We start from the raw sequence: 23,901 nt of genomic DNA on the forward strand, positions 1-23,901 counted from the left end.
CTTTCTCATCTGATCTCAGAAGCTACCTAGGGTTGGGCCTGGTTAGTACTTGAATGAGAGACTGTCTGGGAATACCAGGTGTTGTAAGCTTTTTCAATCCTGCAAACAATTAAAGCTTACATTTCCATTTTTTTTCGTCTTTTGCAGAAATTTGCAGTTGAAACTCTTTTGTGTTGTAAATTTTGATGTGTTGAAATGGAATGCTTTTTCTTGGTTTTGAACAAATATGGTCTTAGCTCTGAAATTTGAATCCTCTAGTTTGCAAGGTTCTTCTGCTTACGGCCAATCCACCCTTAGAACGCCTGATCTCGTCTGATCTCAGAAGATACCTAGGGTTGGGCCTGGTTAGTACTTGAATGGGAGACTGTCTGGGAATACCAGGTGTTGTAAGCTTTTCCAGTCCTGCAAACAATTAAAGCTTACATTTCCATGTTATTTACATCTTTTGCACAAATTTGTAGTTGAAACTCTTTTGTGTTGTAAATGTTGATGTGTTGAAATGGAATGCTTTTTCTTGATTTTGAACAAATATGGTCTTATCTATGAAATTTGAATCCTCTAGTTTGCAAGGTTCTTCTGCTTACGGCCATTCCACCCTTAGAAAGCCTGATCTCGTCTGATCTCAGAAGCTATCTAGGGTTGGGCCTGGTTAGTACTTGAATGGGAGACTGTCTGGTTATACCAGGTGTTGTAAGCTTTTCCAATTCTGCAAACAATTAAAGCTTACATTTCCATGTTATTTACATCTTTTACACAAATTTGTAGTTGAAACTCTTTTGTGTTGTAAATGTTGATGTGTTGAAATGGAATGCTTTTTCTTGGTTGTGAACAAATATGGTCTTAGCTATGAAATTTGAATCCTCTAGTTTGCAAGGTTCTTCTGCTTACGGCCATTCCACCCTCAGAACACCTGATCTCGTCTGATCTCAAAAGCTACCTAGGGTTGGGCCTGGTTAGTACTTGAATGGGAGACTGTCTGGGTATACCAGGTGTTGTAAGCTTTTCCAATCCTACAAACAATTAAAGCTTACATTTCCATGTTATTTACATCTTTTACACAAATTTGTAGTTGAAACTCTTTTGTGTTGTAAATGTTGATGTGTTGAAATGGAATGCTTTTTCTTGGTTTTGAACAAATATGGTCTTAGCTATGAAATTTGAAACCTCTAGTTTGCAAGGTTCTTCTGCTTACGGCCATTCCACCCTTAGAACGCCTGATCTCGTCTGATCTCAGAAGCAACCTAGAGTTGGGCCTGGTTAGTACTTGAATGGGAGACTGTCTGGGAATACCAGGTATTGTAAGCTTTTCCAATCCTGCAAACAATTAAAGCTTACATTTCCATGTTATTTACATCTTTTGCACAAATTTGTATTTGAAACTCTTTTGTGTTGTAAATGTTGATGTGTTGAAATGGAATGATTTTTCTTGGTTTTGAACAAATATGGTCTTATCTATGAAATTTGAATCCTCTAGTTTGCAATGTTCATCTGCTTACGGACATTCCACCCTTAGAACGCCTGATCTCGTCTGATCTCAGAAGCTACCTAAGGTTGGGCCTGGTTAGTACTTGAATGGGAGACTGTCTGGGAATACCAGGTGTTGTAAGCTTTCCCAATCCTGCAAGCAATTAAAGCTTACATTTCCATGTTATTTACATCTTTTACACAAATTTGTAGTTGAAACTCTTTTGTGTTGTAAATTTTGATGTGTTGAAATGGAATGCTTTTTCTTGGTTTTGAACAAATATGGTCTTAGCTATGAAATTTGAATCCTCTAGTTTGCAAGGTTCTTCTGCTTACGGCCATTCCACCCTTAGAACGCCTGATCTCGTCTGATCTCAGAAGCTACCTAGGGTTGGGCCTGGTTAGTACTTGAATGGGAGACTGTCTGGGAATACCAGGTGTTGTAAGCTTTTTCAATCCTGCAAACAATGAAAGCTTACATTTCCATTTTTTTTTCATCTTTTGCACAAATTTGTATTTGAAACTCTTTTGTGTTGTAAATTTTGATGTGTTGAAATGGAATGCTTTTTCTTGGTTTTGAACAAATATGGTCTTAGCTATGAAATTTGAATCCTCTAGTTTGCAAGGTTCTTCTGCTAACGGCCATTCCACCCTTAGAACGCCTGATCTTGTCTGATCTCAGAAGCTATCTATGGTTGGGCCTGGTTAGTACTTGAATGGGAGACTGAATGGGAATACCAGGTGTTGTAAGGTTTTCCAATCCTGCAAACAATTAAAGCTTACATTTCCATGTTATTTACATCTTTTGCACAAATTTGTATTTGAAACTCTTTTGTGTTGTAAATTTTGATGTGTTGAAATGGAATGCTTTTTCTTGGTTTTGAACAAATATGGTCTTAGCTATGAAATTTGAATCCTCTAGTTTGCAAGGTTCTTCTGCTTACGGCCATTCCGCCCTTAGAACGCCTGTTCTCGTCTGATCTCAGAAGCTACCCAGGGTTGGGCCTGGTTAGTACTTGAATGGGAGACTGTCTGGGAATACCAGGTGTTGTAAGCTTTTTCAATCCTGCAAACAATGAAAGCTTACATTTCCATTTTTTTTTCATCTTTTGCACAAATTTGTATTTGAAACTCTTTTGTGTTGTAAATTTTGATGTGTTGAAATGGAATGCTTTTTCTTGGTTTTGAACAAATATGGTCTTAGCTATGAAATTTGAATCCTCTAGTTTGCAAGGTTCTTCTGCTAACGGCCATTCCACCCTTAGAACGCCTGATCTTGTCTGATCTCAGAAGCTATCTATGGTTGGGCCTGGTTAGTACTTGAATGGGAGACTGAATGGGAATACCAGGTGTTGTAAGCTTTTCCAATCCTGCAAACAATTAAAGCTTACATTTCCATTTTATTTACATCTTTTGCACAAATTTGTATTTGAAACTCTTTTGTGTTGTAAATTTTGATGTGTTGAAATGGAATGCTTTTTCTTGGTTTTGAACAAATATGGTCTTAGCTATGAAATTTGAATCCTCTAGTTTGCAAGGTTCTTCTTCTCATGGCCATTCCACCCTTAGAACGCCTGATCTCGTCTGATCTCAGAAGCTACCTAGGGTTGGGCCTGGTTAGTACTTGAATGGGAGACTGTCTGGGAATACCAGGTGTTGTAAGCTTTCCCAATCCTGCAAGCAATTAAAGCTTACATTTCCATGTTATTTACATCTTTTACACAAATTTGTAGTTGAAACTCTTTTGTGTTGTAAATTTTGATGTGTTGAAATGGAATGCTTTTTCTTGGTTTTGAACAAATATGGTCTTAGCTATGAAATTTGAATCCTCTAGTTTGCGAGGTTCTTCTGCTTACGGCCATTCCACCCTTAGAACGCCTGATCTCGTCTGATCTCAGAAGCTACCTAGGGTTGGGCCTGGTTAGTACTTGAATGGGAGACTGTCTGGGAATACCAGGTGTTGTAAGCTTTTTCAATCCTGCAAACAATGAAAGCTTACATTTCCATTTTTTTTTCATCTTTTGCACAAATTTGTATTTGAAACTCTTTTGTGTTGTAAATTTTGATGTGTTGAAATGGAATGCTTTTTCTTGGTTTTGAACAAATATGGTCTTAGCTATGAAATTTGAATCCTCTAGTTTGCAAGGTTCTTCTGCTAACGGCCATTCCACCCTTAGAACGCCTGATCTTGTCTGATCTCAGAAGCTATCTATGGTTGGGCCTGGTTAGTACTTGAATGGGAGACTGAATGGGAATACCAGGTGTTGTAAGGTTTTCCAATCCTGCAAACAATTAAAGCTTACATTTCCATGTTATTTACATCTTTTGCACAAATTTGTATTTGAAACTCTTTTGTGTTGTAAATTTTGATGTGTTGAAATGGAATGCTTTTTCTTGGTTTTGAACAAATATGGTCTTAGCTATGAAATTTGAATCCTCTAGTTTGCAAGGTTCTTCTGCTTACGGCCATTCCGCCCTTAGAACGCCTGTTCTCGTCTGATCTCAGAAGCTACCCAGGGTTGGGCCTGGTTAGTACTTGAATGGGAGACTGTCTGGGAATACCAGGTGTTGTAAGCTTTTTCAATCCTGCAAACAATGAAAGCTTACATTTCCATTTTTTTTTCATCTTTTGCACAAATTTGTATTTGAAACTCTTTTGTGTTGTAAATTTTGATGTGTTGAAATGGAATGCTTTTTCTTGGTTTTGAACAAATATGGTCTTAGCTATGAAATTTGAATCCTCTAGTTTGCAAGGTTCTTCTGCTAACGGCCATTCCACCCTTAGAACGCCTGATCTTGTCTGATCTCAGAAGCTATCTATGGTTGGGCCTGGTTAGTACTTGAATGGGAGACTGAATGGGAATACCAGGTGTTGTAAGGTTTTCCAATCCTGCAAACAATTAAAGCTTACATTTCCATTTTATTTACATCTTTTGCACAAATTTGTATTTGAAACTCTTTTGTGTTGTAAATTTTGATGTGTTGAAATGGAATGCTTTTTCTTGGTTTTGAACAAATATGGTCTTAGCTATGAAATTTGAATCCTCTAGTTTGCAAGGTTCTTCTGCTTATGGCCATTCCACCCTTAGAATGCCTGATCTCGTCTGATCTCAGAAGCTACCCAGGGTTGGGCCTGGTTAGTACTTGAATGGGAGACTGTCTGGGAATACTAGGTGTTGTAAGCTTTTTCAATCCTGCAAACAATGAAAGCTTACATTTCCATTTTTTTTTTCATCTTTTGCACAAATTTGTATTTGAAACTCTTTTGTGTTGTAAATGTTGATGTGTTGAAATGGAATGCTTTTTCTTGGTTTTGAACAAATATGGTCTTAGCTATGAAATTTGAATCCTCTAGTTTGCAAGGTTCTTCTGCTAACGGCCATTCCACCCTTAGAACGCCTGATCTTGTCTGATCTCAGAAGCTATCTATGGTTGGGCCTGGTTAGTACTTGAATGGGAATACCAGGTGTTGTAAGCTTTTCCAATCCTGCAAACAATTAATGCTTACATTTCCATGTTATTTACATCTTTTGCACAAATTTGTATTTGAAACTCTTTTGTGTTGTAAATTTTGATGTGTTGAAATGGAATGCTTTTTCTTGGTTTTGAACAAATATGGTCTTAGCTATGAAATTTGAATCCTCTAGTTTGCAAGGTTCTTCTGCTTACGGCCATTCCGCCCTTAGAACGCATGTTCTCGTCTGATCTCAGAAGCTACCCAGGGTTGGGCCTGGTTAGTACTTGAATATGAGACTGTCTGGGAATGCCAGGTGTTTTAAGCTTTTTCAATCCTGCAAACAATGAAAGCTTACATTTCCATTTTTTTTTCATCTTTTGCACAAATTTGTATTTGAAACTCTTTTGTGTTGTAAATGTTGATGTGTTGAAATGTAATGCTTTTTCTTGGTTTTGAACAAATATGGTCTTATCTATGAAATTTGAATCCTCTAGTTTGCAAGGTTCTTCTGCTAACGGCCATTCCACCCTTAGAACGCCTGATCTTGTCTGATCTCAGAAGCTATCTATGGTTGGACCTGGTTAGTACTTGAATGGGAGACTGAATGGGAATACCAGGTGTTGTAAGCTTTTCCAATCCTGCAAACAATTAAAGCTTACATTTCCATGTTATTTACATCTTTTGCACAAATTTGTAGTTGAAACTCTTTTGTGCTGTAAATGTTGATGTGTTGAAATGGAATGCTTTTTCTTGGTTTTGAACAAATATGGTCTTAGCTATGAAATTTGAATCCTCTAGTTTGCAATGTTCATCTGCTTACGGCCATTCCACCCTTAGAATGCCTGATCTCGTCTGATCTCAGAAGCTATCTAGGGTTGGGCCTGGTTAGTACTTGAATGGGAGACTGTCTGGGAATACCAGGTGTTGTAAGCTTTTCCAACCCTGCAAACAATTAAAGCTTACATTTCCATGTTATTTACATCTTTTACACAAATTTGTAGTTGAAACTCTTTTGTGTTGTAAATTTTGATGTGTTGAAATGGAATACTTTTTCTTAGTTTTGAAAAAATATGGTCTTAGCTATGAAATTTGAATCCTCTAGTTTGCAAGGTTCTTCTGCTAACGGCCATTCCACCCTTAGAACGCCTGATCTTGTCTGATCTCAGAAGCTATCTATGGTTGGGCCTGGTTAGTACTTGAATGGGAGACTGAAGGGGAATAACAGGTGTTGTAAGCTTTTCCAATCCTGCAAACAATTAAAGCTTACATTTCCATGTTATTTACATCTTTTGCACAAATTTGTAGTTGAAACTCTTTTGTGTTGTAAATGTTGATGTGTTGAAATGGAATGCTTTTTCTTGGTTTTGAACAAATATGGTCTTAGCTATGAAATTTGAATCCTCTAGTTTGCAACGTTCATCTGCTTATGGCCATTCCACCCTTAGAACGCCTGATCTCGTGTGATCTCAGAAGCTACTTAGGGTTGGGCCTGGTTAGTACTTGAATGGGAGACTGTCTGGGAATACCAGGTGTTGTAAGCTTTTCCAGTCCTGCAAACAATTAAAGCTTACATTTCCACGTTATTTACATCTTTTACACAAATTTGTAGTTGAAACTCTTTTGTGTTGTAAATGTTGATGTGTTGAAATGGAATGCTTTTGTTTGGTTTTGAACAAATATGGTCTTAGCTCTGAAATTTGAATCCTCTAGTTTGCAAGGTTCTTTTGCTTACGGCCAATCCACCCTTAGAACGCCTGATCTCGTCTGATCTCAGAAGATACCTAGGGTTGGGCCTGGTTAGTACTTGAATGGGAGACTCTCTGGGAATACCAGGTGTTGTAAGCTTTTCCAGTCCTGCAAACAATGAAAGCTTACATTTCCATTTTTTTTTCATCTTTTGCACAAATTTGTAGTTGAAACTCTTTTGTGTGGTAAATGTTGATGTGTTGAAATGGAATGCTTTTTCTTGATTTCGAACAAATATGGTCTTATCTATGAAATTTGAATCCTCTAGTTTGCAAGGTTCTTCTGCTTACGGCTATTCCACCCTTAGAACGCCTGATCTCGTCTGATCTCAGAAGCTACCTAGGGTTGGGCCTGGTTAGTACTTGAATGGGAGACTGTCTGGGAATACCAGGTGTTGTAAGCTTTTTCAATCCTGCAAACAATGAAAGCTTACATTTCCATTTTTTTTTCATCTTTTGCACAAATTTGTATTTGAAACTCTTTTGTGTTGTAAATTTTGATGTGTTGAAATGGAATGCTTTTTCTTGGTTTTGAACAAATATGGTCTTAGCTATGAAATTTGAATCCTCTAGTTTGCAAGGTTCTTCTGCTAACGGCCATTCCACCCTTAGAACGCCTGATCTTGTCTGATCTCAGAAGCTATCTATGGTTGGGCCTGGTTAGTACTTGAATGGGAGACTGAATGGGAATACCAGGTGTTGTAAGGTTTTCCAATCCTGCAAACAATTAAAGCTTACATTTCCATGTTATTTACATCTTTTGCACAAATTTGTATTTGAAACTCTTTTGTGTTGTAAATTTTGATGTGTTGAAATGGAATGCTTTTTCTTGGTTTTGAACAAATATGGTCTTAGCTATGAAATTTGAATCCTCTAGTTTGCAAGGTTCTTCTGCTTACGGCCATTCCGCCCTTAGAACGCCTGTTCTCGTCTGATCTCAAAAGCTACCCAGGGTTGGGCCTGGTTAGTACTTGAATGGGAGACTGTCTGGGAATACCAGGTGTTGTAAGCTTTTTCAATCCTGCAAACAATGAAAGCTTACATTTCCATTTTTTTTTCATCTTTTGCACAAATTTGTATTTGAAACTCTTTTGTGTTGTAAATTTTGATGTGTTGAAATGGAATGCTTTTTCTTGGTTTTGAACAAATATGGTCTTAGCTATGAAATTTGAATCCTCTAGTTTGCAAGGTTCTTCTGCTAACGGCCATTCCACCCTTAGAACGCCTGATCTTGTCTGATCTCAGAAGCTATCTATGGTTGGGCCTGGTTAGTACTTGAATGGGAGACTGAATGGGAATACCAGGTGTTGTAAGCTTTTCCAATCCTGCAAACAATTAAAGCTTACATTTCCATGTTATTTACATCTTTTGCACAAATTTGTATTTGAAACTCTTTTGTGTTGTAAATTTTGATGTGTTGAAATGGAATGCTTTTTCTTAGTTTTGAACAAATATGGTCTTAGCTATGAAATTTGAATCCTCTAGTTTGCAAGGTTCTTCTGCTTATGGCCATTCCACCCTTAGAATGCCTGATCTCGTCTGATCTCAGAAGCTACCCAGGGTTGGGCCTGGTTAGTACTTGAATGGGAGACTGTCTGGGAATACTAGGTGTTGTAAGCTTTTTCAATCCTGCAAACAATGAAAGCTTACATTTCCATTTTTTTTTTCATCTTTTGCACAAATTTGTATTTGAAACTCTTTTGTGTTGTAAATGTTGATGTGTTGAAATGGAATGCTTTTTCTTGGTTTTGAACAAATATGGTCTTAGCTATGAAATTTGAATCCTCTAGTTTGCAAGGTTCTTCTGCTAACGGCCATTCCACCCTTAGAACGCCTGATCTTGTCTGATCTCAGAAGCTATCTATGGTTGGGCCTGGTTAGTACTTGAATGGGAATACCAGGTGTTGTAAGCTTTTCCAATCCTGCAAACAATTAATGCTTACATTTCCATGTTATTTACATCTTTTGCACAAATTTGTATTTGAAACTCTTTTGTGCTGTAAATGTTGATGTGTTGAAATGGAATGCTTTTTCTTGGTTTTGAACAAATATGGTCTTAGCTATGAAATTTGAATCCTCTAGTTTGCAATGTTCATCTGCTTACGGCCATTCCACCCTTAGAACGCCTGATCTCGTCTGATCTCAGAAGCTATCTAGGGTTGGGCCTGGTTAGTACTTGAATGGGAGACTGTCTGGGAATACCAGGTGTTGTAAGCTTTTCCAATCCTGCAAACAATTAAAGCTTACATTTCCATGTTATTTACATCTTTTACACAAATTTGTAGTTGAAACTCTTTTGTGTTGTAAATTTTGATGTGTTGAAATGGAATACTTTTTCTTAGTTTTGAAAAAATATGGTCTTAGCTATGAAATTTGAATCCTCTAGTTTGCAAGGTTCTTCTGCTAATGGCCATTCCACCCTTAGAACGCCTGATCTTGTCTGATCTCAGAAGCTATCTATGGTTGGGCCTGGTTAGTACTTGAATGGGAGACTGAAGGGGAATAACAGGTGTTGTAAGCTTTTCCAATCCTGCAAACAATTAAAGCTTACATTTCCATGTTATTTACATCTTTTGCACAAATTTGTAGTTGAAACTCTTTTGTGTTGTAAATGTTGATGTGTTGAAATGGAATGCTTTTTCTTGGTTTTGAACAAATATGGTCTTAGCTATGAAATTTGAATCCTCTAGTTTGCAACGTTCATCTGCTTATGGCCATTCCACCCTTAGAACGCCTGATCTCGTGTGATCTCAGAAGCTACTTAGGGTTGGGCCTGGTTAGTACTTGAATGGGAGACTGTCTGGGAATACCAGGTGTTGTAAGCTTTTCCAGTCCTGCAAACAATTAAAGCTTACATTTCCATGTTATTTACATCTTTTACACAAATTTGTAGTTGAAACTCTTTTGTGTTGTAAATGTTGATGTGTTGAAATGGAATGCTTTTGTTTGGTTTTGAACAAATATGGTCTTAGCTCTGAAATTTGAATCCTCTAGTTTGCAAGGTTCTTCTGCTTACGGCCAATCCACCCTTAGAACGCCTGATCTCGTCTGATCTCAGAAGATACCTAGGGTTGGGCCTGGTTAGTACTTGAATGGGAGACTCTCTGGGAATACCAGGTGTTGTAAGCTTTTCCAGTCCTGCAAACAATTAAAGCTTACATTTACATGTTATTTACATCTTTTGCACAAATTTGTAGTTGAAACTCTTTTGTGTGGTAAATGTTGATGTGTTGAAATGGAATGCTTTTTCTTGGTTTTGAACAAATATGGTCTTAGCTATGAAATTTGAAACCTCTAGTTTGCAAGGTTCTTCTGCTTACGGCCATTCCACCCTTAGAACGCCTGATCTCGTCTGATCTCAGAAGCAACCTAGAGTTGGGCCTGGTTAGTACTTGAATGGGAGACTGTCTGGGAATACCAGGTGTTGTAAGCTTTTCCAATCCTGCAAACAATTAAAGCTTACATTTCCATGTTATTTACATCTTTTGCACAAATTTGTATTTGAAACTCTTTTGTGTTGTAAATGTTGATGTGTTGAAATGGAATGATTTTTCTTGGTTTTGAACAAATATGGTCTTATCTATGAAATTTGAATCCTCTAGTTTGCAATGTTCATCTGCTTGCGGACATTCCACCCTTAGAACGCCTGATCTCGTCTGATCTCAGAAGCTACCTAAGGTTGGGCCTGGTTAGTACTTGAATGGGAGACTGTCTGGGAATACCAGGTGTTGTAAGCTTTTCCAATCCTGCAAACAATTAAAGCTTACATTTCCATGTTATTTACATCTTTTACACAAATTTGTAGTTGAAACTCTTTTGTGTTGTAAATTTTGATGTGTTGAAATGGAATGCTTTTTCTTGGTTTTGAACAAATATGGTCTTAGCTATGAAATTTGAATCCTCTAGTTTGCAAGGTTCTTCTGCTTACGGCCATTCCACCCTTAGAACGCCTGATCTCGTCTGATCTCAGAAGCTACCTAGGGTTGGGCCTGGTTAGTACTTGAATGGGAGACTGTCTGGGAATACCAGGTGTTGTAAGCTTTTTCAGTCCTGCAAACAATGAAAGCTTACATTTCCATTTTTTTTTTATCTTTTGCACAAATTTGTATTTGAAACTCTTTTGTGTTGTAAATTTTGATGTGTTGAAATGGAATGCTTTTTCTTGGTTTTGAACAAATATGGTCTTAGCTATGAAATTTGAATCCTCTAGTTTGCAAGGTTCTTCTGCTAACGGCCATTCCACCCTTAGAACGCCTGATCTTGTCTGATCTCAGAAGCTATCTATGGTTGGGCCTGGTTAGTACTTGAATGGGAGACTGAATGGGAATACCAGGTGTTGTAAGGTTTTCCAATCCTGCAAACAATTAAAGCTTACATTTCCATGTTATTTACATCTTTTGCACAAATTTGTATTTGAAACTCTTTTGTGTTGTAAATTTTGATGTGTTGAAATGGAATGCTTTTTCTTGGTTTTGAACAAATATGGTCTTAGCTATGAAATTTGAATCCTCTAGTTTGCAAGGTTCTTCTGCTTACGGCCATTCCGCCCTTAGAACGCCTGTTCTCGTCTGATCTCAGAAGCTATCCAGGGTTGGGCCTGGTTAGTACTTGAATGGGAGACTGTCTGGGAATACCAGGTGTTGTAAGCTTTTTCAATCCTGCAAACAATGAAAGCTTACATTTCCATTTTTTTTTCATCTTTTGCACAAATTTGTATTTGAAACTCTTTTGTGTTGTAAATTTTGATGTGTTGAAATGGAATGCTTTTTCTTGGTTTTGAACAAATATGGTCTTAGCTATGAAATTTGAATCCTCTAGTTTGCAAGGTTCTTCTGCTAACGGCCATTCCACCCTTAGAACGCCTGATCTTGTCTGATCTCAGAAGCTATCTATGGTTGGGCCTGGTTAGTACTTGAAAGGGAGACTGAATGGGAATACCAGGTGTTGTAAGCTTTTCCAATCCTGCAAACAATTAAAGCTTACATTTCCATGTTATTTACATCTTTTGCACAAATTTGTATTTGAAACTCTTTTGTGTTGTAAATTTTGATGTGTTGAAATGGAATGCTTTTTCTTGGTTTTGAACAAATATGGTCTTAGCTATGAAATTTGAATCCTCTAGTTTGCAAGATTCTTCTGCTTACGGCCATTCCACCCTTAGAACGCCTGATCTCGTCTGATCTCAGAAGCTACCCAGGGTTGGGCCTGATTAGTACTTGAATGGGAGACTGTCTGGGAATACCAGGTGTTGTAAGCTTTTTCAATCCAGCAAACAATGAAAACTTACGTTTCCATTTTTTTTTCATCTTTTGCACAAATTTGTATTTGAAACTCTTTTGTGTTGTAAATTTTGATGTGTTGAAATGGAATGCTTTTTCTTGGTTTTGAACAAATATGGTCTTAGCTATGAAATTTGAATCCTCTAGTTTGCAAGGTTCTTCTGCTTATGGCCATTCCACCCTTTGAACGCCTGATCTCGTCTGATCTCAGAAGCTACCTAGGGTTGGGCCTGGTTAGTACTTGAATGGGAGACTGTCTGGGAATACCAGGTGTTGTAAGCTTTTTCAATCCTGCAAACAATGAAAGCTTACATTTCCATTTTTTTTTAATCTTTTGCACAAATTTGTATTTGAAACTCTTTTGTGTTGTAAATGTTGATGTGTTAAAATCGAATGCTTTTTCTTGGTTTTGAACAAATATGGTCTTAGCTATGAAATTTGAATCCTCTACTTTGCAAGGTTTTTCTGCTTACGGACATTCCACCCTTAGAACGCCTGATCTCGTCTGATCTCAGAAGCAACCTAGAGTTGGGCCTGGTTAGTACTTGAATGGGAGACTGTCTGGGAATACCAGGTGTTGTAAGCTTTTCCAATCCTGCAAACAATTAAAGCTTACATTTCCTTGTTATTTACATCTTTTGCACAAATTTGTAGTTGAAACTCTTTTGTGTTGTAAATTTTGATGTGTTGAAATGGAATGCTTTTTCTTGGTTTTGAACAAATATGGTCTTAGCTATGAAATTTGAATCCTCTAGTTTGCAAGGTTCTTCTGCTTATGGCCAATCCACCCATAGAACGCCTTTCTCATCTGATCTCAGAAGCTACCTAGGGTTGGGCCTGGTTAGTACTTGAATGAGAGACTGTCTGGGAATACCAGGTGTTGTAAGCTTTTTCAATCCTGCAAACAATTAAAGCTTACATTTCCATTTTTTTTCATCTTTTGCAGAAATTTGTAGTTGAAACTCTTTTGTGTTGTAAATTTTGATGTTTTGAAATGGAATGCTTTTTCTTGGTTTTGAACAAATATGGTCTTAGCTCTGAAATTTGAATCCTCTAGTTTGCAAGGTTCTTCTGCTTACGGCCAATCCACCCTTAGAACGCCTGATCTAGTCTGATCTCAGAAGATACCTAGGGTTGGGCCTGGTTAGTACTTGAATGGGAGACTCTCTGGGAATACCAGGTGTTGTAAGCTTTTCCAGTCCTGCAAACAATTAAAGCTTACATTTCCATGTTATTTACATCTTTTGCACAAATTTGTAGTTGAAACTCTTTTGTGTGGTAAATGTTGATGTGTTGAAATGGAATGCTTTTTCTTGATTTCGAACAAATATGGTCTTATCTATGAAATTTGAATCCTCTAGTTTGCAAGTTTCTTCAGCTTACGGCCATTCCACCCTTAGAACGCCTGATCTCGTCTGATCTCAGAAGCTACCTAGGGTTGGGCCTGGTTAGTACTTGAATGGGAGACTGTCTGGGAATACCAGGTGTTGTAAGCTTTTCCAATCCTGTAAACAATTAAAGCTTACGTTTCCATGTTATTTACATCTTTTGCACAAATTTGTAGTTGAAACTCTTTTGTGTTGTAAATGTTGATGTGTTGAAATGGAATGCTTTTTCTTGATTTTGAACAAATATGGTCTTATCTATGAAATTTGAATCCTCTAGTTTGCAAGGTTCTTCTGCTTACGGCCATTCCACCCTCAGAACACCTGATCTCGTCTGATCTCAAAAGCTACCTAGGGTTGGGCCTGGTTAGTACTTGAATGGGAGACTGTCTGGGTATACCAGGTGTTGTAAGCTTTTCCAATCCTACAAACAATTAAAGCTTACATTTCCATGTTATTTACATCTTTTACACAAATTTGTAGTTGAAACTCTTTTGTGTTGTAAATGTTGATGTGTTGAAATGGAATGCTTTTTCTTGGTTTTGAACAAATATGGTCTTAGCTATGAAATTTGAAACCTCTAGTTTGCAAGGTTCTTCTGCTTACGGCCATTCCACCCTTAGAACGCCTGATCTCGTCTGATCTCAGAAGCAACCTAGAGTTGAACCTGGTTAGTACTTGAATGGGAGACTGTCTGGGAATACCAGGTGTTGTAAGCTTTTCCAGTCCTGCAAACAATTAAAGCTTACATTTCCATGTTATTTACATCTTTTGCACAAATTTGTAGTTGAAACTCTTTTGTGTTGTAAATTTTGATGTGTTGAAATGGAATGCTTTTTCTTGGTTTTGAACAAATATGGTCTTAGCTATGAAATTTGAATCCTCTAGTTTGCAAGATTCTTCTGCTTACGGCCATTCCACCCTTAGAACGCCTGATCTCGTCTGATCTCAGAAGCTACCCAGGGTTGGGCCTGGTTAGTACTTGAATGGGAGACTGTCTGGGAATACCAGGTGTTGTAAGCTTTTTCAATCCAGCAAACAATGAAAACTTACGTTTCCATTTTTTTTTCATCTTTTGCACAAATTTGTATTTGAAACTCTTTTGTGTTGTAAATTTTGATGTGTTGAAATGGAATGCTTTTTCTTGGTTTTGAACAAATATGGTCTTAGCTATGAAATTTGAATCCTCTAGTTTGCAAGGTTCTTCTGCTTACGGCCATTCCACCCTTAGAACGCCTGATCTCGTCTGATCCCAGAAGCTACCCAGGGTTGGGCCTGGTTAGTACTTGAATGGGAGACTGTCTGGGAATACCAGGTGTTGTAAGCTTTTTCAATCCTGCAAACAATTAAAGCTTACGTTTCCATGTTATTTACATCTTTTGCACAAATTTGTAGTTGAAACTCTTTTGTGTTGTAAATGTTGATGTGTTGAAATGGAATGCTTTTTCTTGATTTTGAACAAATATGGTCTTATCTATGAAATTTGAATCCTCTAGTTTGCAAGGTTCTTCTGCTTACGGCCATTCCACCCTTAGAAAGCCTGATCTCGTCTGATCTCAGAAGCTACCTAGGGTTGGGCCTGGTTAGTACTTGAATTGGAGACTGTCTGGTTATACCAGGTGTTGTAAGCTTTTCCAATTCTGCAAACAATTAAAGCTTACATTTCCATGTTATTTACATCTTTTACACAAATTTGTAGTTGAAACTCATTTGTGTTGTAAATGTTGATGTGTTGAAATGGAATGCTTTTTCTTGGTTTTGAACAAATATGGTCTTAGCTATGAAATTTGAATCCTCTAGTTTGCAAGGTTCTTCTGCTTATGGCCAATCCACCCATAGAACGCCTTTCTCATCTGATCTCAGAAGCTACCTAGGGTTGGGCCTGGTTAGTACTTGAATGAGAGACTGTCTGGGAATACCAGGTGTTGTAAGCTTTTTCAATCCTGCAAACAATTAAAGCTTACATTTCCATTTTTTTTCATCTTTTGCAGAAATTTGTAGTTGAAACTCTTTTGTGTTGTAAATTTTGATGTGTTGAAATGGAATGCTTTTTCTTGGTTTTGAACAAATATGGTCTTAGCTCTGAAATTTGAATCCTCTAGTTTGCAAGGTTCTTCTGCTTACGGCCAATCCACCCTTAGAACGCCTGATCTAGTCTGATCTCAGAAGATACCTAGGGTTGGGCCTGGTTAGTACTTGAATGGGAGACTCTCTGGGAATACCAGGTGTTGTAAGCTTTTCCAGTCCTGCAAACAATTAAAGCTTACATTTCCATGTTATTTACATCTTTTGCACAAATTTGTAGTTGAAACTCTTTTGTGTTGTAAATGTTGATGTGTTGAAATGGAATGCTTTTTCTTGATTTTGAACAAATATGGTCTTATCTATGAAATTTGAATCCTCTAGTTTGCAAGGTTCTTCTGCTTACGGCCATTCCACCCTCAGAACACCTGATCTCGTCTGATCTCAAAAGCTACCTAGGGTTGGGCCTGGTTAGTACTTGAATGGGAGACTGTCTGGGTATACCAGGTGTTGTAAGCTTTTCCAATCCTACAAACAATTAAAGCTTACATTTCCATGTTATTTACATCTTTTACACAAATTTGTAGTTGAAACTCTTTTGTGTTGTAAATGTTGATGTGTTGAAATGGAATGCTTTTTCTTGGTTTTGAACAAATATGGTCTTAGCTATGAAATTTGAAACCTCTAGTTTGCAAGGTTCTTCTGTTTACGGCCATTCCACCCTTAGAACGCCTGATCTCGTCTGATCTCAGAAGCAACCTAGAGTTGGGCCTGGTTAGTACTTGAATGGGAGACTGTCTGGGAATACCAGGTATTGTAAGCTTTTCCAATCCTGCAAACAATTAAAGCTTACATTTCCATGTTATTTACATCTTTTGCACAAATTTGTATTTGAAACTCTTTTGTGTTGTAAATGTTGATGTGTTGAAATGGAATGATTTTTCTTGGTTTTGAACAAATATGGTCTTAGCTATGAAATTTGAATCCTCTAGTTTGCAAGGTTCTTCTGCTTACGGCCATTCCACCCTTTGAATACCTGATCTCGTCTGATCTCAGAAGCTACCTAGAGTTGGGCCTGGTTAGTACTTGAATGGGAGACTGTCTGGGAATAGCAGGTGTTGTAAGCTTTTTCAAACCTGCAAACAATTAAAGCTTACATTTCCATTTTTTTTCATCTTTTGCACAAATTTGTATTTGAAACTCTTTTGTGTTGTAAATGTTGATGTGTTAAAATCGAATGCTTTTTCTTGGTTTTGAACAAATATGGTCTTAGCTATGAAATTTGAATCCTCTACTTTGCAAGGTTTTTCTGCTTAAGGACATTCCACCCTTAGAACGCCTGATCTCGTCTGATCTCAGAAGCAACCTAGAGTTGGGCCTGGTTACTACTTGAATGGGAGACTGTCTGGGAATACCAGGTGTTGTAAGCTTTTCCAATCCTGCAAACAATTAAAGCTTACATTTCCATGTTATTTACATCTTTTGCACAAATTTGTAGTTGAAACTCTTTTGTGTTGTAAATTTTGATGTGTTGAAATGGAATGCTTTTTCTTGGTTTTGAACAAATATGGTCTTAGCTATGAAATTTGAATCCTCTAGTTTGCAAGGTTCTTCTGCTTATGGCCATTCCACCCATAGAACGCCTGTCTCATCTGATCTCAGAAGCTACCTAGGGTTGGGCCTGGTTAGTACTTGAATGAGAGACTGTCTGGGAATACCAGGTGTTGTAAGCTTTTTCAATCCTGCAAACAATTAAAGCTTACATTTCCATTTTTTTTCATCTTTTGCAGAAATTTGTATTTGAAACTCTTTTGTGTGGTAAATGTTGATGTGTTGAAATGGAATGCTTTTTCTTGATTTTGAACAAATATGGTCTTATCTATGAAATTTGAATCCTCTAGTATGCAAGGTTCTTCTGCTTCCGGTCATTCCACCCTTAGAACGCCTGATCTCGTCTGATCTCAGAAGCAACCTAGAGTTGGGCCTGGTTAGTACTTGAATGGGAGACTGTCTGGGAATACCAGGTGTTGTAAGCTTTTCCAATCCTGCAAACAATTAAAGCTTACATTTCCATGTTATTTACATCTTTTGCACAAATTTGTAGTTGAAACTCTTTTGTGTTGTAAATTTTGATGTGTTGAAATGGAATGCTTTTTCTTGGTTTTGAACAAATATGGTCTTAGCTATGAAATTTGAATCCTCTAGTTTGCAAGGTTCTTCTGCTTATGGCCAATCCACCCATAGAACGCCTTTCTCATCTGATCTCAGAAGCTACCTAAGGTTGGGCCTGGTTAGTACTTGAATGAGAGACTGTCTGGGAATACCAGGTGTTGTAAGCTTTTTCAATCCTGCAAACAATTAAAGCTTACATTTCCATTTTTTTTCATCTTTTGCAGAAATTTGTAGTTGAAACTCTTTTGTGTTGTAAATTTTGATGTGTTGAAATGGAATGCTTTTTCTTGGTTTTGAACAAATATGGTCTTAGCTCTGAAATTTGAATCCTCTAGTTTGCAAGGTTCTTCTGCTTACGGCCAATCCACCCTTAGAACGCCTGATCTAGTCTGATCTCAGAAGATACCTAGGGTTGGGCCTGGTTAGTACTTGAATGGGAGACTCTCTGGGAATACCAGGTGTTGTAAGCTTTTCCAGTCCTGCAAACAATTAAAGCTTACATTTCCATGTTATTTACATCTTTTGCACAAATTTGTAGTTGAAACTCTTTTGTGTGGTAAATGTTGATGTGTTGAAATGGAATGCTTTTTCTTGATTTCGAACAAATATGGTCTTATCTATGAAATTTGAATCCTCTAGTTTGCAAGTTTCTTCAGCTTACGGCCATTCCACCCTTAGAACGCCTGATCTCGTCTGATCTCAGAAGCTACCTAGGGTTGGGCCTGGTTAGTACTTGAATGGGAGACTGTCTGGGAATACCAGGTGTTGTAAGCTTTTCCAATCCTGTAAACAATTAAAGCTTACGTTTCCATGTTATTTACATCTTTTGCACAAATTTGTAGTTGAAACTCTTTTGTGTTGTAAATGTTGATGTGTTGAAATGGAATGCTTTTTCTTAATTTTGAACAAATATGGTCTTATCTATGAAATTTGAATCCTCTAGTTTGCAAGGTTCTTCTGCTTACGGCCATTCCACCCTCAGAACACCTGATCTCGTCTGATCTCAAAAGCTACCTAGGGTTGGGCCTGGTTAGTACTTGAATGGGAGACTGTCTGGGTATACCAGGTGTTGTAAGCTTTTCCAATCCTACAAACAATTAAAGCTTACATTTCCATGTTATTTACATCTTTTACACAAATTTGTAGTTGAAACTCTTTTGTGTTGTAAATGTTGATGTGTTGAAATGGAATGCTTTTTCTTGGTTTTGAACAAATATGGTCTTAGCTATGAAATTTGAAACCTCTAGTTTGCAAGGTTCTTCTGTTTACGGCCATTCCACCCTTAGAACGCCTGATCTCGTCTGATCTCAGAAGCAACCTAGAGTTGGGCCTGGTTAGTACTTGAATGGGAGACTGTCTGGGAATACCAGGTATTGTAAGCTTTTCCAATCCTGCAAACAATTAAAGCTTACATTTCCATGTTATTTACATCTTTTGCACAAATTTGTATTTGAAACTCTTTTGTGTTGTAAATGTTGATGTGTTGAAATGGAATGATTTTTCTTGGTTTTGAACAAATATGGTCTTAGCTATGAAATTTGAATCCTCTAGTTTGCAAGGTTCTTCTGCTTACGGCCATTCCACCCTTTGAATACCTGATCTCGTCTGATCTCAGAAGCTACCTAGAGTTGGGCCTGGTTAGTACTTGAATGGGAGACTGTCTGGGAATAGCAGGTGTTGTAAGCTTTTTCAAACCTGCAAACAATTAAAGCTTACATTTCCATTTTTTTTCATCTTTTGCACAAATTTGTATTTGAAACTCTTTTGTGTTGTAAATGTTGATGTGTTAAAATCGAATGCTTTTTCTTGGTTTTGAACAAATATGGTCTTAGCTATGAAATTTGAATCCTCTACTTTGCAAGGTTTTTCTGCTTAAGGACATTCCACCCTTAGAACGCCTGATCTCGTCTGATCTCCGAAGCAACCTAGAGTTGGGCCTGGTTACTACTTGAATGGGAGACTGTCTGGGAATACCAGGTGTTGTAAGCTTTTCCAATCCTGCAAACAATTAAAGCTTACATTTCCATGTTATTTACATCTTTTGCACAAATTTGTAGTTGAAACTCTTTTGTGTTGTAAATTTTGATGTGTTGAAATGGAATGCTTTTTCTTGGTTTTGAACAAATATGGTCTTAGCTATGAAATTTGAATCCTCTAGTTTGCAAGGTTCTTCTGCTTATGGCCATTCCACCCATAGAACGCCTGTCTCATCTGATCTCAGAAGCTACCTAGGGTTGGGCCTGGTTAGTACTTGAATGAGAGACTGTCTGGGAATACCAGGTGTTGTAAGCTTTTTCAATCCTGCAAACAATTAAAGCTTACATTTCCATTTTTTTTCATCTTTTGCAGAAATTTGTATTTGAAACTCTTTTGTGTGGTAAATGTTGATGTGTTGAAATGGAATGCTTTTTCTTGATTTTGAACAAATATGGTCTTATCTATGAAATTTGAATCCTCTAGTATGCAAGGTTCTTCTGCTTCCGGTCATTCCGCGCTTAGAACGCCTGATCTAGTCTGATCTCAGAAGCTACCTCGGGTTGGCCCTGGTTAGTACTTGAATGGGAGGCTGTCTGGGAATACCAGGTGTTGTAAGCTTTTCCAATCCTGCAAACAATTAAAGCTTACATTTCCATTTTTTTACATCTTTTGCACAAATTTGTAGTTGAAACTCTTTTGTGTTGTAAATGTTGATGTGTTGAAATGGAATGCTTTTTCTTGGTTTTGAAAAAATATGGTCTTAGCTATGAAATTTGAATCCTCTAGTTTGCAAGGCTCTTCTGCTTACGGCCATTCCATCCTTTGAATACCTGATCTCGTCTGATCTCAGAAGCTACCTAGGGTTGGGCCTGGTTAGTACTTGAATGAGAGACTGTCTGGGAATACCAGGTGTTGTAAGCTTTTTCAATCCTGCAAACAATTAAAGCTTACATTTCCATTTTTTTTCATCATTTGCAGAAATTTGTATTTGAAACTCTTTTGTGTGGTAAATGTTGATGTGTTGAAATGGAATGCTTTTTCTTGATTTTGAACAAATATGGTCTTATCTATGAAATTTGAATCCTCTAGTTTGCAAGTTTCTTCAGTTTACGGCCATTCCACCCTTAGAACGCCTGATCTCGTCTGATCTCAGAAGCTATCTAGGGTTGGGCCTGGTTAGTACTTGAATGGGAGACTGTCTGGGAATACCAGGTGTTGTAAGCTTTTCCAATCCTGCAAACAATTAAAGCTTACATTTCCATGTTATTTACATCTTTTGCACAAATTTGTAGTTGAAACTCTTTTGTGTTGTAAATGTTGATGTGTTGAAATGGAATGCTTTTTCTTGGTTTTGAACAAATATGGTCTTAGCTATGAAATTTGAATCCTCTAGTTTGCAAGGCTCTTCTGCTTACGGCCTTTCCACCCTTAGAACGCCTGATCTCGTCTGATCTCCGAAACAACCTAGAGTTGGGCCTGGTTAGTACTTGAATGGGAGACTGTCTGGGAATACCAGGTGTTGTAAGCTTTTCCAATCCTGCAAACAATTAAAGCTTACATTTCCATGTTATTTACATCTTTTGCACAAATTTGTAGTTGAAACTCTTTTGTGTTGTAAATGTTGATGTGTTGAAATGGAATGATTTTTCTTGGTTTTGAACAAATATGGTCTTAGCTATGAAATTTGAATCCTCTAGTTTGCAAGGTTCTTCTGCTTATGGCCATTCCACCCTTTGAATACCTGATCTCGTCTGATCTCAGAAGCTACCTAGGGTTGGGCCTGGTTAGTACTTGAATGGGAGACTGTCTGGGTATACCAGGTGTTGTAAGCTTTTCCAATCCTGCAAACAATTAAAGCTTACATTTCCATGTTATTTACATCTTTTACACAAATTTATAGTTGAAACTCTTTTGTGTTGTAAATGTTGATGTGTTGAAATGGATTGCTTTTTCTTGGTTTTGAACAAATATGGTCTTAGCTATGAAATTTGAATCCTCTAGTTTGCAAGGTTCTTCTGCTTACGGCCTATCCACCCTTAGAACGCCTGATCTCGTCTGATCTCAGAAGCTACCTAGGGTTGGGCCTGGTTAGTACTTGAATGGGAGACTGTCTGGGAATACCAGGTGTTGTAAGCTTTTCCAGTCCTGCAAACAATTAAAGCTTAAATTTCCATGTTATTTACATCATTTGCACAAATTTGTATTTGAAACTCTTTTGTGTTGTAAATGTTGATGTGTTGAAATGGAATGATTTTTCTTGGTTTTAAACAAATATGGTCTTAGCTATGAAATTTGAATCCTCTAGTTTGCAAGGTTCTTCTGTTTACGGCCATTCCACCCTTTGAATACCTGATTTCGTCTGATCTCAGAAGCTACCTAGGGTTGGGCCTGGTTAGTACTTGAATGGGAGACTGTCTGGGAATACCAGGTGTTGTAAGCTTTTCCAATCCTGCAAACAATTAAAGCTTACATTTCCATTTTTTTACATCTTTTGCACAAATTTGTAGTTGAAACTCTTTTGTGTTGTAAATGTTGATGTGTTGAAATGGAATGCTTTTTCTTGGTTTTGAAAAAATATGGTCTTAGCTATGAAATTTGAATCCTCTAGTTTGCAAGGCTCTTCTGCTTACGTCCATTCCACCCTTAGATTACCTGATCTCGTCTGATCTCAGAAGCTACCTAGGGTTGGGCCTGGTTAGTACTTGAATGAGAGACTGTCTGGGAATACCAGGTGTTGTAAGCTTTTTCAATCCTGCAAACAATTAAAGCTTACATTTCCATTTTTTTTCATCATTTGCAGAAATTTGTATTTGAAACTCTTTTGTGTGGTAAATGTTGATGTGTTGAAATGGAATGCTTTTTCTTGATTTTGAACAAATATGGTCTTATCTCTGAAATTTGAATCCTCTAGTTTGCAAGGTTCTTCTGCTTACGGCCATTCCACCCTTAGAAAGCCTGATCTCGTCTGATCTCAGAAGCTACCTAGGGTTGGGCCTAGTTAGTACTTGAATGGGAGACTGTCTGGGTATACCAGGTGTTGTAAGCTTTTCCAATCCTGCAAACAATTAAAGCTTACATTTCCATGTTATTTACATCTTTTACACAAATTTATAGTTGAAACTCTTTTGTGTTGTAAATGTTGATGTGTTGAAATGGAATGCTTTTTCTTGGTTTTGAACAAATATGGTCTTAGCTATGAAATTTGAATCTTCTAGTTTGCAAGGTTCTTCTGCTTACGGCCTATCCACCCTTAGAACGCCTGATCTCGTCTGATCTCAGAAGCAACCTAGAGTTGGGCCTGGTTAGTACTTGAATGGGAGACTGTCTGGGAATACCGGTTGTTGTAAGCTTTTCCAATCCTGCAAACAATTAAAGCTTACATTTCCATGTTATTTACATCTTTTGCACAAATTTGTAGTTGAAACTCTTTTGTGTTGTAAATTTTGATGTGTTAAAATGGAATGCTTTTTCTTGGTTTTGAACAAATATGGTCTTAGCTATGAAATTTGAATCCTCTAGTTTGCAAGGTTCTTCTGCTTACGGCCATTCCACCCTTAGAACACCTGATCTCGTCTGATCTCAGATGCTACCTAGGGTTGGGCCTGGTTAGTACTTGAATGGGAGACTTTCTGGGAATAGCAGGTGTTGTAAGCTTTTTCAAACCTGCAAAAAATTAAAGCTTACATTTCCATTTTTTTTCATCTTTTGCACAAATTTGTATTTGAAACTCTTTTGTGTTGTAAATGTTGATTTGTTGAAATGGAATGCTTTTTCTTGGTTTTGAACAAATATGGTCTTAGCTATGAAATTTGAATCCTCTAGTTTGCAAGGTTCTTCTGCTTACGGCCATTCCACCCTTTGAATACCGGATCTCGTCTGATCTCAGAAGCTACCTAGGGTTGGGCCTGGTTAGTAGTTGAATGGGAGACTTTCTGGGAATAGCAGGTGTTGTAAGCTTTTTCAAACCTGCAAACAATTAAAGCTTACATTTCCATTTTTTTACATCTTTTGCACAAATTTGTAGTTGAAACTCTTTTGTGTTGTAAATGTTGATGTGTTGAAATGGAATGCTTTTTCTTGATTTTGAACAAATGTGGACTTATCTATGAAATTTGAATCCTCTAGTTTGCAAGGTTCTTCTGCTTACGGCCATTCCACCCTTAGAACGCCTGATCTCATCTGATCTCAGAAGGTACCTAGGGTTGGGCCTGGTTAGTACTTGAATGGGAGACTGAATGGGAATACCAGGTGTTGTAAGCTTTTCCAGTCCTGCAAACAAGTAAAGCTTACATTTCCATGTTATTTACATCTTTTGCACAAATTTGTAGTTGAAACTCTTTTCTGTTGTAAATTTTGATGTGTTGAAATGGAATGCTTTTTCCTGGTTTTGAACAAATATG

The 23,901-nt window shown here is 37.5% G+C and overlaps 67 pseudogenes; all 67 read left to right on the plus strand.

Moving 5' to 3' along the window:
* Positions 1-274: 274 nt before the first annotated feature.
* Positions 275-393, plus strand: LOC140570473 (5S ribosomal RNA; annotated as a pseudogene).
* Positions 394-578: 185 nt separating this feature from the next.
* LOC140567702 (5S ribosomal RNA) lies at positions 579-697 on the plus strand (annotated as a pseudogene).
* A 185-nt stretch (positions 698-882) lies between these two features.
* LOC140572341 (5S ribosomal RNA) lies at positions 883-1,001 on the plus strand (annotated as a pseudogene).
* A 185-nt stretch (positions 1,002-1,186) lies between these two features.
* LOC140566149 (5S ribosomal RNA) lies at positions 1,187-1,305 on the plus strand (annotated as a pseudogene).
* A 185-nt stretch (positions 1,306-1,490) lies between these two features.
* LOC140573263 (5S ribosomal RNA) lies at positions 1,491-1,609 on the plus strand (annotated as a pseudogene).
* Positions 1,610-1,794: 185 nt separating this feature from the next.
* Positions 1,795-1,913, plus strand: LOC140569916 (5S ribosomal RNA; annotated as a pseudogene).
* Positions 1,914-2,098: 185 nt separating this feature from the next.
* On the plus strand, positions 2,099-2,217 carry LOC140568101 (5S ribosomal RNA; annotated as a pseudogene).
* Positions 2,218-2,402: 185 nt separating this feature from the next.
* Positions 2,403-2,521, plus strand: LOC140570400 (5S ribosomal RNA; annotated as a pseudogene).
* A 185-nt stretch (positions 2,522-2,706) lies between these two features.
* LOC140567341 (5S ribosomal RNA) lies at positions 2,707-2,825 on the plus strand (annotated as a pseudogene).
* A 185-nt stretch (positions 2,826-3,010) lies between these two features.
* Positions 3,011-3,129, plus strand: LOC140573045 (5S ribosomal RNA; annotated as a pseudogene).
* Positions 3,130-3,314: 185 nt separating this feature from the next.
* LOC140569927 (5S ribosomal RNA) lies at positions 3,315-3,433 on the plus strand (annotated as a pseudogene).
* A 185-nt stretch (positions 3,434-3,618) lies between these two features.
* Positions 3,619-3,737, plus strand: LOC140568102 (5S ribosomal RNA; annotated as a pseudogene).
* Positions 3,738-3,922: 185 nt separating this feature from the next.
* On the plus strand, positions 3,923-4,041 carry LOC140570401 (5S ribosomal RNA; annotated as a pseudogene).
* Positions 4,042-4,226: 185 nt separating this feature from the next.
* LOC140568103 (5S ribosomal RNA) lies at positions 4,227-4,345 on the plus strand (annotated as a pseudogene).
* A 185-nt stretch (positions 4,346-4,530) lies between these two features.
* On the plus strand, positions 4,531-4,649 carry LOC140571484 (5S ribosomal RNA; annotated as a pseudogene).
* Positions 4,650-5,431: 782 nt separating this feature from the next.
* Positions 5,432-5,550, plus strand: LOC140567798 (5S ribosomal RNA; annotated as a pseudogene).
* A 185-nt stretch (positions 5,551-5,735) lies between these two features.
* LOC140568571 (5S ribosomal RNA) lies at positions 5,736-5,854 on the plus strand (annotated as a pseudogene).
* A 185-nt stretch (positions 5,855-6,039) lies between these two features.
* LOC140568277 (5S ribosomal RNA) lies at positions 6,040-6,158 on the plus strand (annotated as a pseudogene).
* Positions 6,159-6,343: 185 nt separating this feature from the next.
* LOC140571080 (5S ribosomal RNA) lies at positions 6,344-6,462 on the plus strand (annotated as a pseudogene).
* A 185-nt stretch (positions 6,463-6,647) lies between these two features.
* LOC140570483 (5S ribosomal RNA) lies at positions 6,648-6,766 on the plus strand (annotated as a pseudogene).
* Positions 6,767-6,951: 185 nt separating this feature from the next.
* LOC140566532 (5S ribosomal RNA) lies at positions 6,952-7,070 on the plus strand (annotated as a pseudogene).
* A 185-nt stretch (positions 7,071-7,255) lies between these two features.
* On the plus strand, positions 7,256-7,374 carry LOC140568104 (5S ribosomal RNA; annotated as a pseudogene).
* A 185-nt stretch (positions 7,375-7,559) lies between these two features.
* LOC140572369 (5S ribosomal RNA) lies at positions 7,560-7,678 on the plus strand (annotated as a pseudogene).
* A 185-nt stretch (positions 7,679-7,863) lies between these two features.
* On the plus strand, positions 7,864-7,982 carry LOC140567342 (5S ribosomal RNA; annotated as a pseudogene).
* A 185-nt stretch (positions 7,983-8,167) lies between these two features.
* On the plus strand, positions 8,168-8,286 carry LOC140571486 (5S ribosomal RNA; annotated as a pseudogene).
* A 478-nt stretch (positions 8,287-8,764) lies between these two features.
* On the plus strand, positions 8,765-8,883 carry LOC140569729 (5S ribosomal RNA; annotated as a pseudogene).
* Positions 8,884-9,068: 185 nt separating this feature from the next.
* On the plus strand, positions 9,069-9,187 carry LOC140568402 (5S ribosomal RNA; annotated as a pseudogene).
* Positions 9,188-9,372: 185 nt separating this feature from the next.
* Positions 9,373-9,491, plus strand: LOC140571081 (5S ribosomal RNA; annotated as a pseudogene).
* Positions 9,492-9,676: 185 nt separating this feature from the next.
* On the plus strand, positions 9,677-9,795 carry LOC140570484 (5S ribosomal RNA; annotated as a pseudogene).
* Positions 9,796-9,980: 185 nt separating this feature from the next.
* Positions 9,981-10,099, plus strand: LOC140572252 (5S ribosomal RNA; annotated as a pseudogene).
* A 185-nt stretch (positions 10,100-10,284) lies between these two features.
* Positions 10,285-10,403, plus strand: LOC140566614 (5S ribosomal RNA; annotated as a pseudogene).
* A 185-nt stretch (positions 10,404-10,588) lies between these two features.
* Positions 10,589-10,707, plus strand: LOC140569939 (5S ribosomal RNA; annotated as a pseudogene).
* Positions 10,708-10,892: 185 nt separating this feature from the next.
* LOC140568105 (5S ribosomal RNA) lies at positions 10,893-11,011 on the plus strand (annotated as a pseudogene).
* Positions 11,012-11,196: 185 nt separating this feature from the next.
* Positions 11,197-11,315, plus strand: LOC140570396 (5S ribosomal RNA; annotated as a pseudogene).
* A 185-nt stretch (positions 11,316-11,500) lies between these two features.
* On the plus strand, positions 11,501-11,619 carry LOC140567931 (5S ribosomal RNA; annotated as a pseudogene).
* A 185-nt stretch (positions 11,620-11,804) lies between these two features.
* LOC140567998 (5S ribosomal RNA) lies at positions 11,805-11,923 on the plus strand (annotated as a pseudogene).
* A 185-nt stretch (positions 11,924-12,108) lies between these two features.
* LOC140570079 (5S ribosomal RNA) lies at positions 12,109-12,227 on the plus strand (annotated as a pseudogene).
* A 185-nt stretch (positions 12,228-12,412) lies between these two features.
* LOC140566866 (5S ribosomal RNA) lies at positions 12,413-12,531 on the plus strand (annotated as a pseudogene).
* A 487-nt stretch (positions 12,532-13,018) lies between these two features.
* Positions 13,019-13,137, plus strand: LOC140573452 (5S ribosomal RNA; annotated as a pseudogene).
* Positions 13,138-13,322: 185 nt separating this feature from the next.
* LOC140569951 (5S ribosomal RNA) lies at positions 13,323-13,441 on the plus strand (annotated as a pseudogene).
* Positions 13,442-13,626: 185 nt separating this feature from the next.
* Positions 13,627-13,745, plus strand: LOC140572342 (5S ribosomal RNA; annotated as a pseudogene).
* A 185-nt stretch (positions 13,746-13,930) lies between these two features.
* LOC140567569 (5S ribosomal RNA) lies at positions 13,931-14,049 on the plus strand (annotated as a pseudogene).
* A 185-nt stretch (positions 14,050-14,234) lies between these two features.
* LOC140570451 (5S ribosomal RNA) lies at positions 14,235-14,353 on the plus strand (annotated as a pseudogene).
* A 185-nt stretch (positions 14,354-14,538) lies between these two features.
* Positions 14,539-14,657, plus strand: LOC140570408 (5S ribosomal RNA; annotated as a pseudogene).
* A 185-nt stretch (positions 14,658-14,842) lies between these two features.
* On the plus strand, positions 14,843-14,961 carry LOC140568118 (5S ribosomal RNA; annotated as a pseudogene).
* A 487-nt stretch (positions 14,962-15,448) lies between these two features.
* LOC140573454 (5S ribosomal RNA) lies at positions 15,449-15,567 on the plus strand (annotated as a pseudogene).
* Positions 15,568-15,752: 185 nt separating this feature from the next.
* LOC140572343 (5S ribosomal RNA) lies at positions 15,753-15,871 on the plus strand (annotated as a pseudogene).
* Positions 15,872-16,056: 185 nt separating this feature from the next.
* On the plus strand, positions 16,057-16,175 carry LOC140566807 (5S ribosomal RNA; annotated as a pseudogene).
* A 185-nt stretch (positions 16,176-16,360) lies between these two features.
* LOC140566024 (5S ribosomal RNA) lies at positions 16,361-16,479 on the plus strand (annotated as a pseudogene).
* A 790-nt stretch (positions 16,480-17,269) lies between these two features.
* On the plus strand, positions 17,270-17,388 carry LOC140567393 (5S ribosomal RNA; annotated as a pseudogene).
* A 487-nt stretch (positions 17,389-17,875) lies between these two features.
* On the plus strand, positions 17,876-17,994 carry LOC140573455 (5S ribosomal RNA; annotated as a pseudogene).
* Positions 17,995-18,179: 185 nt separating this feature from the next.
* On the plus strand, positions 18,180-18,298 carry LOC140569963 (5S ribosomal RNA; annotated as a pseudogene).
* A 185-nt stretch (positions 18,299-18,483) lies between these two features.
* Positions 18,484-18,602, plus strand: LOC140572344 (5S ribosomal RNA; annotated as a pseudogene).
* A 185-nt stretch (positions 18,603-18,787) lies between these two features.
* LOC140566808 (5S ribosomal RNA) lies at positions 18,788-18,906 on the plus strand (annotated as a pseudogene).
* Positions 18,907-19,091: 185 nt separating this feature from the next.
* On the plus strand, positions 19,092-19,210 carry LOC140566025 (5S ribosomal RNA; annotated as a pseudogene).
* A 1,093-nt stretch (positions 19,211-20,303) lies between these two features.
* Positions 20,304-20,422, plus strand: LOC140565989 (5S ribosomal RNA; annotated as a pseudogene).
* A 184-nt stretch (positions 20,423-20,606) lies between these two features.
* LOC140566041 (5S ribosomal RNA) lies at positions 20,607-20,725 on the plus strand (annotated as a pseudogene).
* Positions 20,726-20,910: 185 nt separating this feature from the next.
* On the plus strand, positions 20,911-21,029 carry LOC140568253 (5S ribosomal RNA; annotated as a pseudogene).
* Positions 21,030-21,214: 185 nt separating this feature from the next.
* LOC140572632 (5S ribosomal RNA) lies at positions 21,215-21,333 on the plus strand (annotated as a pseudogene).
* Positions 21,334-21,518: 185 nt separating this feature from the next.
* On the plus strand, positions 21,519-21,637 carry LOC140571906 (5S ribosomal RNA; annotated as a pseudogene).
* Positions 21,638-21,822: 185 nt separating this feature from the next.
* On the plus strand, positions 21,823-21,941 carry LOC140571942 (5S ribosomal RNA; annotated as a pseudogene).
* A 184-nt stretch (positions 21,942-22,125) lies between these two features.
* On the plus strand, positions 22,126-22,244 carry LOC140573292 (5S ribosomal RNA; annotated as a pseudogene).
* A 184-nt stretch (positions 22,245-22,428) lies between these two features.
* On the plus strand, positions 22,429-22,547 carry LOC140567374 (5S ribosomal RNA; annotated as a pseudogene).
* A 185-nt stretch (positions 22,548-22,732) lies between these two features.
* Positions 22,733-22,851, plus strand: LOC140568200 (5S ribosomal RNA; annotated as a pseudogene).
* A 185-nt stretch (positions 22,852-23,036) lies between these two features.
* On the plus strand, positions 23,037-23,155 carry LOC140571316 (5S ribosomal RNA; annotated as a pseudogene).
* Positions 23,156-23,339: 184 nt separating this feature from the next.
* Positions 23,340-23,458, plus strand: LOC140567060 (5S ribosomal RNA; annotated as a pseudogene).
* A 184-nt stretch (positions 23,459-23,642) lies between these two features.
* LOC140570120 (5S ribosomal RNA) lies at positions 23,643-23,761 on the plus strand (annotated as a pseudogene).
* Positions 23,762-23,901: the final 140 nt, after the last annotated feature.

This window comes from Salminus brasiliensis, chromosome 11 (assembly GCF_030463535.1).
Source record: "Salminus brasiliensis chromosome 11, fSalBra1.hap2, whole genome shotgun sequence".
NCBI lineage: Eukaryota > Metazoa > Chordata > Actinopteri > Characiformes > Bryconidae > Salminus > Salminus brasiliensis.